The following is a 13,350-nucleotide window of genomic DNA, read 5'->3' as shown; positions in this document are numbered from 1 at the left end:
TTAAAATAAATGAAGGTTTTAGTAAGTCAACCTTCCTGAGAGATGTTCATTTATTTCCTCATTCATAAATTCAAAGAATACAAATTAGATAATTATCAGTCATTAGGCTAAAGTGCTAAAGGAGATTGAAAGATCATTAGGGCAGTGCTCTAAATGAAGGCAATGGAAGTATGCTATGACAATATATAATAATGAAAAAATAACTGTCCAGTAGCTGTAGTACAGAAAGACCGCATGGCATAATGAATAGCAGGTTTACCTTGAAATCAGGAAGATCTGAGTTCAAGTCTAACCTCTGACACTACTTAGCTTTATACCAATTGATATATAATTTTAACTGTCATTCTCCTTACTATGTAAAACTATAAATCGTAGAAGAAATGACAGCTTATGTTGGTAAAGGATACTTTTCACATCAGCGAGTTCCCCATACCAATGAAAAGCATAGATCTGACCTTTGCCCACAAATGCATACACAAATACACAGAGAAACACACATATGTATACACACATGTGAAAAAGAATGCAAAATATTAAAAGAGCATAAGGGATTGCATTTGTATCTTCAGTGTTTTATATGGACTGAAACAGAAGATACATAATAAATATTTCTAGTTGCAGTTGCTACTGCTCTTTATGATGATGATGGTGGTGGTGGTGATGATGATGGTGGTGGTGGTGATGGTGATGGTGGTAGTGGTGGTGGTGATGGTGGTGATGGTGATGGTGGTGGTGGTGATGGTGATGGTGGTGGTGGTGGTGAGGATAGCTATAACACTGATAGTGTGTGAATTCATAGGTGGGTTTATGAGCAAGAGTAGATAATTCTCAATTATGGCAGGAGTTATTGACTTGGCCTCCATTGTTACAGGAGTTTTTAACCAAGGAGTCTGTGAATAAATATCAGGGTATCTGTGAAATATGAAAGAGAAAAACAAATTCATCTTTATTTTTGCTAATTTTACATGAAATTTGGCATTTCAATAATTTGAAAACATTCTAATAAGAATCTTTAAGTTGTTCTAAGATCTCAGGGCTGTCTCAAAGTTAAGAACTCCTGGTCAACATGTACCTTCTTAAAACTGGTATCATTCCTAACATCCTGTTATTATAATGAAGGGATAGAATAAAATAATTTCTAGATTCCTTCCCAGCTAATCCACCCACTATGCATCATTCCATTGCCCTGTAAGTTATTCATAATTTAAATTTTCTCCAAGATCATGGCATTTTATTGATTTGCAATGTTATGCTAATGTTAGTTAAGCCAACCCATTAATTATCCTTAACCTAGATAAAATATATGTTTTATGTGAAGGCAGCATATCTTGCTAGTTTATTTTTCTTAAAAAAAATTTAAAAAGCTACCTCTTCTCCTTAGTACTTTAGGGATATTATATACTTCTGACAAGTGAGTGAAAAATTGCTTTATATCAGTCTTACAAATAGTTTTGGGAAAACTATTTTGCTTCCAAAATGTCATTAAAGCCTGTAAAGTCTGTATTAACCACCCACATCATCCTCCATGCCTCTCAAAAGTACCCACCCACCAAATAACATTTATACCACAACCACTAGCATGTTTCCTCACCTCATTCCAAAACTTATTGGCAGCTCTCATTCTTTCCTATCCTCTTCACTTCTCTGATGGCAGCATTGGATTATTGGGGAGGTACACCGAAGAATATGTGTACTTAAGATGTTATAAAAACCAAGGGACAATGCTGGGATCTTCATTCAGGTCAGCAGCGGGGCCGATGGATTATGAGGCATACAGTGTAAAGGTCAAATTCCAAGAGGTGAGAAAGTATAGTCAGCATGGAAGTTCAGTGAATGAAGCCCGGATCTAATTCCAAAGAGTCAAACCACACTTGAAAAAAGATAATTTTTTTTCCATTGTTCAGTCATTTTCAGTCATATTTGACTCTTTGTGACCTCATATGGAGTTTTCTTGGCAAAAATATTGGAGTGGCTTGTCATTTACTTCTCTAGTTCATTTTATAGATAGGGATACTAGGGCAAACAGGGTTAAGTGACTTGCCCAGGATTACACAGATAGTAAGTGTTTGAGGTCACATTTGAACTCAGGAAGATGAATCCTCTTGACTTTAGGTCCGGCAATCTATCCACTGTATTACTTAGCTCCTCTGAAGATGATTGTACAAACATAGAATTTATAGTTTAAAGTTCTCACCACTAACCTTCTTTTCCCAGATGTGGAAACTAAGGGCTACAGTCTTATCCAAGGTCTTACTAGTAATAAATAATACAGTTTGGATTTAAATTCAGTCCCTTTAATTTCATTCTAATGTTCTTTATACTATACCATTTTCAAAGCCATGTGCTTGACTATGGCCAGAAAGTCATATGAGAGCATAGGAAAACACAGGAAGATATATGCCTAGTTTATATACTGGCATGGTCAATGGATGAGTCTTTTGTTTATTTTAAGTGATATGGTATTGTGTGATGGAAATACAACTGGACAGGGTTCTAGTCCAAAGTCTTTCATTAAATCATTGTTTGTCTTTTGCATATGATAGATTTGAGGTGGTTTTATTTGTCAACAGACAATTGTCCAAAGATTAGCCTAGCTAAATGAGGAGAGGATCCTTATTCATAGGTCCGTCTCCATGACTGATTGATTGAACAAATAATTGTTTTGATTTTGCCAATAGCAAATCATGAAGATGTTCCAACAAGAGATGGAGGCATTATGGATGCTGCTGGTGAATGAGGGCCCATAAAGATCAAATTAGAGAGCCTTGATGTTTTCAAGCAATGATGCACAAGAATGAATTGTCTCTGTTTTTTCCGAAAGACCTAGGCTTGCTGCCCTAATTATACACCTGGAGAATGTAGGAAGGTCAGGATGGTATCCCAGGAAGCTCTAAATGCCATCAAAGCCAGGTTTCACACTGGTAAAGCTGAAAGCTAAAACTTTCAGTAAGCATAAAAGAACATATAAGTGTAACCAGGTACAGTTTTAAAGGGGCAAAAGAGAAATTGTAAAATTCATGAGACGATTTGAATTTCATTGTTTACTTGTAAATCTATTGCAAGGCAGCTGGAGGGAAAAGAGCTCTTTGGAGTTTCACCTTAATCATTATACCTAGTTCACATTTCCTGCTGAAACACCATTTATAAGGGCAGTTTTCCAAGAGGTTTCAGAAATGATTAAAATAATTTTTCAGGGCACACAACACCAGTTCTCCTTTTTTCTCAGTATAATCACTGAACAATAACATCTTTCTAAAATTGTCTTCTAAAGAGATACAGTTAGAACCCTCCCCACTTTTCTATCTTCTTTTCTCCTTTCAAAGAGCTAGCAGATTTTCTTGAGGGCTACTATAACCTTCTGTATTCATTTCTTTATTTCCAAGAATTCCAAACTCTGTTAGCAATTTTTATAATTTCCTGGCAATACTTTATGACTGCAAGTTGCATTGTAGTAGCAGCTTTAAATTGGTGAAAGGAGATTCTGCAGTGTTAGATAACCTACCCTGACAGAATCATGGACCTATGCTGTCTCACCATACTCCCTTTCAAAAAAAAAAAAAAAAAAAAACAAAAACCTACTAGCAGTTCTGGTTTCTAAAACTTATCTGATTCAGTCATCATGGAGCTAACAGATATGTTAAGCAGAAAACTCTTTTCTAATCTGGCATAAATCCTTGGTGATCACTGTTGTGGCATTGATGCATGTTTCGATATTAATTGCACCAATTTCAGGCAGGATTAGGTAGAATACAAGGAACAAATCAGACAAACCAAAAGGAGAAGGTTTCTTAAACTATTTTAACAGCTTAGAAGTAAATTGCAAAATGTCAAGCTACAGAAATTGACTCAGATAAATATGATTTGTCCTGAATTATTTCACTAAGCTCTTAGCCTTCCTGAACATTTTCAGTCAATCCTGAATACTTTAAATGCCAGCAGTCATATTGAGCAGTTATGTTACAACACACAGAGAAGATTGAAAGCTGTTGTTATTATAGATGTGAATGAGGTTTGGTTTGTCTTCATTTAGACCCAGAGCTAAAGAATGTAACCAGTCATGGGAAGTGGGGTGGGAGGGATGAGAAATCCTCTTTTATTTAGGAGCAAAGAGTTGATGGCTCTTGCCCATTACTTTCCTGCATCTGTTCTTTTGCTTATGTCAGTTTTTTTTTTTCCTATTCCAGCCCTGGTTCCAATAATAAAAAATAAAATTTGAATGATACTTGAATATACATCCAATCTGATCCATACCTGAACAAAAATCCACCCCCCCCCCAAATATACCTATTTCTAATTCATTCTGTGTTGAGGCAGTTACAACTGTTAAAAAAACTTGTTCTTATTTCAAACCTAACTTAGTCATTTCTTACAATCAGCTCACATTTTTGTCTTTTGAGGTCATTCAGAATATTTCTCATCTCTCTTTCTCATAGTAGTCTTTTAAATGTCTAAAAGAAAAAATACAACTATCACTTTTCTTCTAAGTTGTCTCTTCTTTAGTCTACATCCCCACAATTCTTTCAGCTTATCTTCACATGCCATGGACTTGAGATACTTCACCATCCTTCATTTCCTCCTTGGAAGGTTCTCCATCATTTCATCTCTGTTTTTTGAAATACCATTCATTAGTCACAGTATGGCTTGTAATACTACTCCATTCAGGTATATTTTCGCATTCTTTACTCTAGGGTTGTGTATCTTTGTAGGTGGTTCAATGGATAGAGTGCCATACCTGGTGTCATGAAGCCCTAAGTTCAAATCTAGTCTCAGACACTTGCTGTCTTTGTGCCCATGGGCAAGGAACTTAGCCTCTGTATGCCTTAGTTTCCTCATCTGTAAAATAAGTATAATAATCACACCTACCTCCCAGGAGTGTTATGAGGACTGAATGAGATCATAATTATTACACATTTACTAAATTGTAAAGTGCTATATAAATGCTGTAATGATAGTGATAGTAATAAAAACCACAGATTCATGAAATTAACCATTTTTAAATATGATTAATCCTCCTCATTATCATCATTCTTTAGCAGTGTGGTGAATCCTATGGACTCCTTCTCAGAAAGTTTTTAAATGCAAAAAATAAAATGCATATTACAGCACAAACCAATGTTATTGAAATACATTGATCAAAGACGTTCTTAAAAGGTCATAGACTCAGGTTCAGAATCCCTGATGCAGATTGCAAGAATATACATGGCTTGAAATGGGGACAACTTGACCACGGCAAAAGAAAGGGCAAATAGGAAACTTGAATGGCACATTGTTGACTCTGAGATACTGAAGAAACCTAAGGAATAACTCGTACTTGTTGATGACATACTTTATAAAAGATGTTTGATGAAACACTTAGAATGAGAAAAGGGTAGGAGTATGAACTGTATCAATGGAGGTGATATCTTCATTGAGGAAAACACAGATTTGTTAAAGTACTGAAAAGAAAATTCATTTAAATGCAAATATTTTAATAGATTAGGAATAATCAAGAAAGTATATATTAATAGGTTCTCTAATGAACTGGGATTTAATAACATAGAATCTGGAAGACTGAGATATGCACTACCATCAACAGTATGCATTTATTAAGTGCCCACTATGTGCAGGATACTTCGCTAGGACTGAGGATATATAAATAACTAAAACTAAAAAAAAACCTCAGTGAAATAATAGGACAATACTATCATTCTACGGGAGCTATTTTTTTCCTTTCTCCAACATCTCTGTATTTTATTTTTTTTTAATTATTTGATTTGTTTTTGGTGTTCTTCAATCACTTCCATATATCTTAGATTTTTCCCCTTCCCCCTCCCTTCTTCCCTACCTCTCCACTCCCTCCCTGAGACAGCATACAGTTTTATATAGGTTCTACACATACATTCCTATTAAATACATTGTCACCTTAGTCATTCTGACATCTCTTTAAGACATGAGTTATTACTAAAAATATAAGTCCTCACAGTTGAAGACCGGACATCGTGAAGCTGGAGGCAGTAAGGTCTTATAGGACAATACTGAATGGGACATCTGGATTTGTTTCTTTTGGCCTAGATATTTATGCCTACATCTATGACTAACTGTGATTCTTAGCAGTCTGTGTTTTCTGGGAATTGATTTCTTAAGCTATAGAAAGAAAAAAAAGGTTGGCAATCTGATATGTAAGGATTTTTCTAGTTACACAATTTTATGGTTCTAGATTATGGTGAGAAAACACAATTTAACACTACAATCAATGCAAAAATTTTCCACATGACAGTATTTTTACTGTCTTGTTATCTCCTAATTACTTAGCCTCCCTCATCCCTTTCAAAAAGATTCTGGAAACATATCAGCTAGATGAAATACTAGAGTCCTGATACCAAAATAAAGTATGTTTTCTTTCTGTTATTTTGTCTCTGTTCAGGGATTATAGCTTGTGGAAATGTCCAAAATAAAGAGTAGCTCATGTCTGGGTTCCCTACACCTACACAGATACTCCATGCACTGAACAATATGAACGCTGAGTATGGGATGGCCTTTGCCTCACTTGCCACATGGAATGCATGACCAAAGGAAAAACAGCAGCCTATAAACAAATAACAGACATGTAAAATAGTCAGAGCCTTAGTCACTGGCCTGGGAAGTAAAGACACTTTCATGGAAATGTTGAACAAATATTCCCCATGCACCTCCGAATTATACTATCCAAGCACCTAATTAAAACAGCAGCCTGGGCAAGCTTACCATCTCTAAACATGAGTTTTAGCCTCCGTGGCATGACTTTAGTCTAGCAACTGCAAAGCAGTTGTTGAATTAAGGAGCCTCTTTATTCTCAAAGGAACAGGTGCAGAAGAATTCTCACTTTAGGAAACTAAACTGATTTTTCTCTGAGTCTGAGGAATTCCAGATATAAAAATATAATAAATGCTTGGTGATTTGATGTCCCTGTGTCCTCTCTCAACAAAGAGCACAAGTGAAAGTCCACCTCTAACTTCAAAGTTCCAAATCCTAGAACTCCAGCAAGTTGATTAAAGCTTTATCTAATTCAACAAGGACTTTCCTGATAAACCCCAAGTTAAAATAATGACTGAGGCCATCATCCAATATTTTATTAGGTGTTCAGACGGCTGGGTGGGTAGAATAATTGAGTAGAATCTGGAAGATCTGAGGTCAAATGCAGGTCTCTTAGTAACTGGACAATTACACTTAACCTTTGTTTGCTCCAGTTTCTTCAAATGTCAAATAGGGTTAGTAATTGCAAGACCTATTTCAAAGTAATTGTGAAGATAAAATGAGATCATAGTTATACAGAATTTTTTCACTCTTTAAGCATTATACAAATGTTAGATAATTATTTTTCCTAGACATTATACAGGAATACATATTTTATGCTGGCACTTGAGGCTACTCCTTGACAACTTTCTTTGTTTGTGTTTTTGCTGTTTTACCTCTATGACTATTCATTTCCATGGAATCTAGTAATAAATTTAAAACCATTTATTTCAGTGTTTTTTTTTTCTCTTTTACTGTAAGGTACCAGAATATTTAGAACCAAATAATTACCCAAATAGGGCAACATGCTCAATTCTGATGCCAAAAACATCAACTCCTTTGACTTCCCTCAGTTCTCTGTTCTGGTTTATTCTCAAGCACTGTTTGTAAGTTGCAACGACTGCATGTTCTGGTGGATAGTGGCTCAACTTTAGAGTGAGATTGAAATTTAAATTCTGCCTAGCTATTTAACCCTAGCCTAGTAACTTAATCTCTTTTAAACTCAGCTTCCTCATCGATAAAAAGGAGAAAAATAGACAGCATGGATTTTATAGAAACTTTGTGAGGATTGATCAAATTACATATACACATATGTGTTTACATGTAAATATGTACATATATTAATAAACCTTATTTTACAGATAGACACACACAAACACACACATATGCCTTAAAGCTTTAAATAAATGTAAGCTGTCATCATTTGTATTGTTCTGAAATTTTAACATTTATTGGCATTAAAGAAAATGCTTTATTTTTCAACCACTGAGGGAAAGGGTTAGATAATGGAAAGCAAAGAGTAACGTGACTTAGAGATAGAATTAGTACAGAGTAAGTTTATAATAATAGGTGTCATTTTAAAAATTGTTTATTTATTTTTAGTTTTCAACAGATACTCCACAATATGTTGAGCTTCAAATTTTCTTCCTATCTTTCCCCTCCATCCACCCTGGACAATGTACATTCTGACTACTACCTCCCCAAATCTGTCCTCCCTTCTATCATATGCCTCTTTTCTCTTATCCCCATTTCCTCTACTTTCTTGTAGGGCTCTTGCCCTATGTGTAGATTTCTATGCCCTATGGCCTGTATATGGCATTTCCCAGTTGCATGTAAAAACAATTTTTTACCTTCATTTTTAAAACTTTGAGTTCCATCCAACTACTGGCCTTTTATTCCTTCCCACCCATCCCCACTAAGAAGGCAAACAATTCAATATAGCTTATACGTGTATAGTTATGCAAATCACTTCCATAACAGTCCTATTGTGAAAGACTAACTATATTTCGCTCTACCCTAATCCTATCCTGCCCCACATTTATTCTATTCTCTCTTTTGACCCTATTCCTCCACAAGTGTTTACTTCTAATTTCTCACTCCTCTCATTTTCTCTCCCTTCCATCATTGCCCCCATGTCCAGTTATCCCCTTTCACCCCCTACTTTCCTGCAGTATAAAACAGATTTTCATACTAAATTGAGTGTTCATGTTATTTTCTTCTTAAACCAAATGTGATGAGATTAAGGTTCATGCTTTCCCTCTCACCACTACCCCCAGCCCCTTTCCCTTCAGTGATAAAGCTTTTTCTTGTTTCTTTTATGTGAGATAATTTGCCACATTCGGTTTCCTCCTTTCTCCTCCCAATATATTATTCTCTCACTCCTTAATTTTACTTTTTTAGATATCATCCTTACCTATTCAACTCAGACTGTGCCCTCTGTCTATATGTTTATAATCCCTTCAAATGCCTTCATACTGAGAAAGTCTCAAGAGTTACAAATATGATCTTGCCATGTAGAAATGGAAACAGTTCAACTTTAGTAAGTCTCTTATGATTTCTCTTTCCTGCTTACCTTTTCATGCTTCTGTTGATTCTTATATTTGAAAGTACAATTTTCTATTCAGCACTGGTTGTTCCAACAAGAATGTTTAAAAGTATTCTATTTCATTAAATGACTATTTTTCCCCATGAAGTATTATTCTCAATTTTTTTAGGTAGGTGATTCTTGGCTTTAATCCTAGCTCCTCTGGCCTCTGGAATATCATATTCCAAGCCCTTGATCCCTTAATGTAAAAGGTGCTAGATCTTGTGGTAACTTGATTGTATTTCCACAATACTCAAATTGTTTCTTTCTGGCTGCTTACAATATGTTGTGCTTCACCTGGGAGCTCTGGAATTTGGCTACAACCTTCCTAGGAATTGTCATTTGGGGATCTCTATCAGGAGGTGATCAGTGGATTCTTTCAATATCTATTTTATCCTTTGGTTCTAGAATATCAGGGCAGTTTTCCATGATAATTTCTTGAAAGATAATGTGTAACCTCTTTTTTTGATCATGGCTTTCAGATAGTACAGTAATTTTTTAATTGTCTCTCATGGCTCTATTTTCCAGGTCCGTTGTTTTTCCACTGAAATATTTCACACAGTCTACTATTGCTTCATTCCTTCGATTTGTTTTATAATCTCATTATTTTTTATAGAGTCATTAGCTTCCTTATGCTCCATTCTAATTTTAAGGAATTATTTTATTCAGGGAAATTTTGGACCTCCTCTTCCTTCTGGTCACTTCTGCTTTTTCAGACATTCTTCTCCTCATCGGCTTTTTGAATCTCTTGTCATTTTGGTTAGTTTATTTTTTTAAAGTGTTATTTTCATCAGCATTTTTTGTATGTGTCTCCTTTAGAAAGCAGTTAACTCCTTTTTCATGATTTTCTTGCATCACTCTTATTTCTGTTCCCAATTTTTGTTCTACTTCTCTTAATTGATTTTCAAACTTCTTTTTTAAAAACTGAATTATTTTATTTCTTTTCAGTGTTCAACAATCACTTCCATAATATCTTAGTTTGTTTCCACTTTCTCCCCCTCTTTCCCTCCTCCCTCCGTACTCTCTCCCTGAGATGGCATACAATCTTATATAGGTTCTACACATATATTCCTATTAAATGTGTGTTGCATAGAAGAATTTAAATGAATAGGAGAAATCATAAAACAAAACAGAACAAAACATAACACAAAAGAAAATGGTCTGTTTCTGTTTGCAATCCAACTCTATAGTTCTTTTTCTGGAAGGAATTTTGCCTCCAGAATCCACTGGAAATTTTTGAAGTCCATGCATTTAAATGAAGTACTAAGCCTACCAGGAAAATTCCTCGCACACTGTGGTTGTTGCTGTGTTCAAAGTTCTCCTGGTTCTGCTCCTTTCACTCAGCATAAGTTCATATAAGTCTTGCCAGATTTCTCTGAAGTCTTCTATTCATCTTTTTTTTCATAGCACAACAGAATTCTATTACGTTCATATACCACAACTTGTTCAGGCATTCCCCAATGGATTGGCATCTCCTTGATCTCCAGATTTTTGCCACCACAAAGAGAGCTGCTACAAATATTTTTGTACATGTGGGACCCTTTCTCATTTCTATGATCTCTTTGGGATAGATTCCCAGAAATGATATTGCTGGGCCAAAGGGTATGTACATTTTTGTAACCCTTCAAAGTCCTTTTTGAGATCTTCCATGGCCTGAGACCAATTCATATTTTTTCTTGGAGGTTTTCTATATAGCAACTTTGACTATGTTATCTCCTTCTGGTTGCATGTTTTATTTTGTTTTGTTTTTGTTTAATGTTCTTTATCACCAAGGTAAAATTCTATAGTCTGTTTCTTTTTCCTGTTTTTGCTCATTTCCTTAGCTATTTACTTGACGTTTGAGCTCTTTGTCAAGGTAGTTCTGTGCTGCCAGTAGGGGTGGGAGTATACTGTCAACCCTTGATTTCCCCACAATCTTTGGGCCTAGAGCTCCAGTAGCAGTCGCCACCTCTGCCTTTGCTGTTGCTGCTATGAGCTCCTCCACCACTTTCACTGCCCTGGGGCTGAGGCCCCCACCACTCTCCTCTCTCACACAAGTCCCACAGGTGTTTTCCACTGACTTTCCAATTTGTCCTCAATATTTTGGGGTTGTGAAGTCTGGAAACTGTCACAGATGCCCAAGATTCAATCCCCACAAGGCCTGCTCAGGTTCCATCTGTGCCAGGGTGGTCCACACTAGGCTGTACTCTGTTCCCAGCATAACTTGATAGATACTTCCCAGAGACCTATCAGGCTGTCTTGGACTGGACGTTTGCTTCATTCTTCATTCTGTGGGTTCTGCAGCTCCAGAATTTGTTTAGAGTCATTTTTTTACAGATATTTGGCTGGGTTTAGGGGGGATAGTGCTAGCAAATCCACACTGTTACCCCGTTATCTTGGTTTTGCACCCCCACCCACATCCATGTCCTTTGTTTTAATTGGTATTTCATTTTTTCCCCATTATAAGTCAAGACAAATTTTAGCATTCATTTTTACAAGATTTTGAGTTCCAATTTTTTTCTCTCTTCCTCTCTCCCTTCCTGTTTTCCAAAAGTTGTAGGCAATTTGATATAGGCTATACATGTACTAATATGCAAAGCATATTTCTATATTAGTCACAGTTGTGAAAGAAGAAACAGATCAAAAGGAAAAAATAACATAAAAATGAATAAAGTAAGGGAAAAAATATGCTTCAATCTGCATTCACACTCCATCAGTTCTTTATCTGGATGTGGATAGCATTTTCCTTCATGAGTCTCTTATTTGTCTTGGATTATTGTGTTGCTGAGAAGGGCTGAATCATTCAAGTTGGTCATCACATAGTGTTGCTGTTACTGTGTGCAGTGTTTTCCTGGTTTTGCTCATTTCAGTTTGTAACAGTTCATTCAAATCTTTCCAAGTTTTTCTGGAATTTTTCTGTTCATTTTTTATTGTTGCAAAATAGTATTCCATTGCATTCATATACAACAGTTGTTCAGCCATTTCCCAATTGATGTATATCTCCTCAGTTTCCAAAGTTTTGCTACCACAGCAAGGGCTGCAAAATAGTTTTGCACATGCAGATCCTTCCTTCCCTCTGCCTTTATAATGATCTCTTTGGGATAAGACCTAGTAGTAATATTGCTGGGCCAAAGGGTAGGCACAGTTTGGTTGCCCTTTAGGCATTGTTTCAAATTGCTTTCCAGAATGGGTGGATCAATTCACAACTCCACCATCATTGCATTAGTGTTGAATTTTCCCACATCTTATCCAACATTCATCATTTTTTTTTTGTCATATTAGCAATCTAATAAATATAAGATGGTACCACAGAATTGTTTTAATTTGTATTTCTCTAGTCAAATGTGATTTGGGGCACTTCTTGCTAAGCCTATAGATAGTGTTGATTTTTCATCCGAAAACTGCCTGATCATATTCATTAACCATTTATCAAATTTTGTCTCACTTCTCTATATATTTGAGAAACTTGGCCTTTATCAGAGATACATTCTGTAGAGATTGTTTCCCAGCTTTCTGTTTTCCTTTTAATTTTGGTCACATTGGTTTTGTTTGTATAGAAGTTTTTCACTTAATATGATAAAAATTGTCTATTTTGTGTTTCATAATGTTCTCTAGATCTTATTTGGTTATGAATTCTTCCCTTCCCCCATAGATATGACAAGTAGATTATTCCTTGCTCTTTGAATTTGCTTATGATGAACTCACTTAACTTTTCCTTTAAGAATGTGTATGCTATACTACTTGGTGCCTATTTATCTAGTATTGATAATCTATCATTGTTTATGGTTCCTTTTAGTAAGATGTAGTTTCCTTTCTTATCTCTTTTAATTACATCTATTTTTGCTTTTACTTTGTCTGAAATCAAGATTGCTCCTTGTTTTCTTCCTTGTTTTCTTTTCCTTTCTTTCTTTCTATCTTCCTTCCTTCCTTCCTTCCTTCCTTCCTTCCTTCCTTCCTTCCTTCCTTCCTTCCTTCCTTCCTTCCTTCCTTCCTTCTTTCCTTTCTTTCTTTTTTCTCCCTTTCTTTCTTTCAGCAGAAGCATAAAAGGCTCAGTTCCAGACATTTACCTTTAATCTGGGTGTGTCTCTCTGATTCAACTGTGTTTCTTGTAAACAACATATTGTTGGATTCTGATTTTTGATCTCTGCTATTCTCTTTCATTTCATGGGAGAGTCCATACCATTCACATTCACAGTTATGAATATTAACTCTGTTTTCCCCTCCATCTTATTCTTCCTTCTGTTTGTTGTCTCTCT

General features: G+C 35.7%; 1 long non-coding RNA gene across 1 annotated transcript in view; it reads right to left on the bottom strand.

Annotated features, from left to right (window-relative positions):
* Nucleotides 1-1,826, bottom strand: part of LOC140528310 (uncharacterized) — an 80,267-nt gene extending 78,441 nt beyond the window's left edge. Inside the window, exon 1 of the long non-coding RNA XR_011975140.1 lies at nt 1,592-1,826. This is a non-coding gene — a long non-coding RNA (uncharacterized lncRNA). The remainder of the gene's footprint in view (nt 1-1,591) is intronic.
* Nucleotides 1,827-13,350: the final 11,524 nt, after the last annotated feature.

Source organism: Notamacropus eugenii, chromosome 1 (assembly GCF_028372415.1).
Source record: "Notamacropus eugenii isolate mMacEug1 chromosome 1, mMacEug1.pri_v2, whole genome shotgun sequence".
NCBI lineage: Eukaryota > Metazoa > Chordata > Mammalia > Diprotodontia > Macropodidae > Notamacropus > Notamacropus eugenii.
The sequence above is the reverse complement of the archived record's forward strand: the minus strand, read 5'-3'. Positions and strand labels throughout refer to the sequence as shown.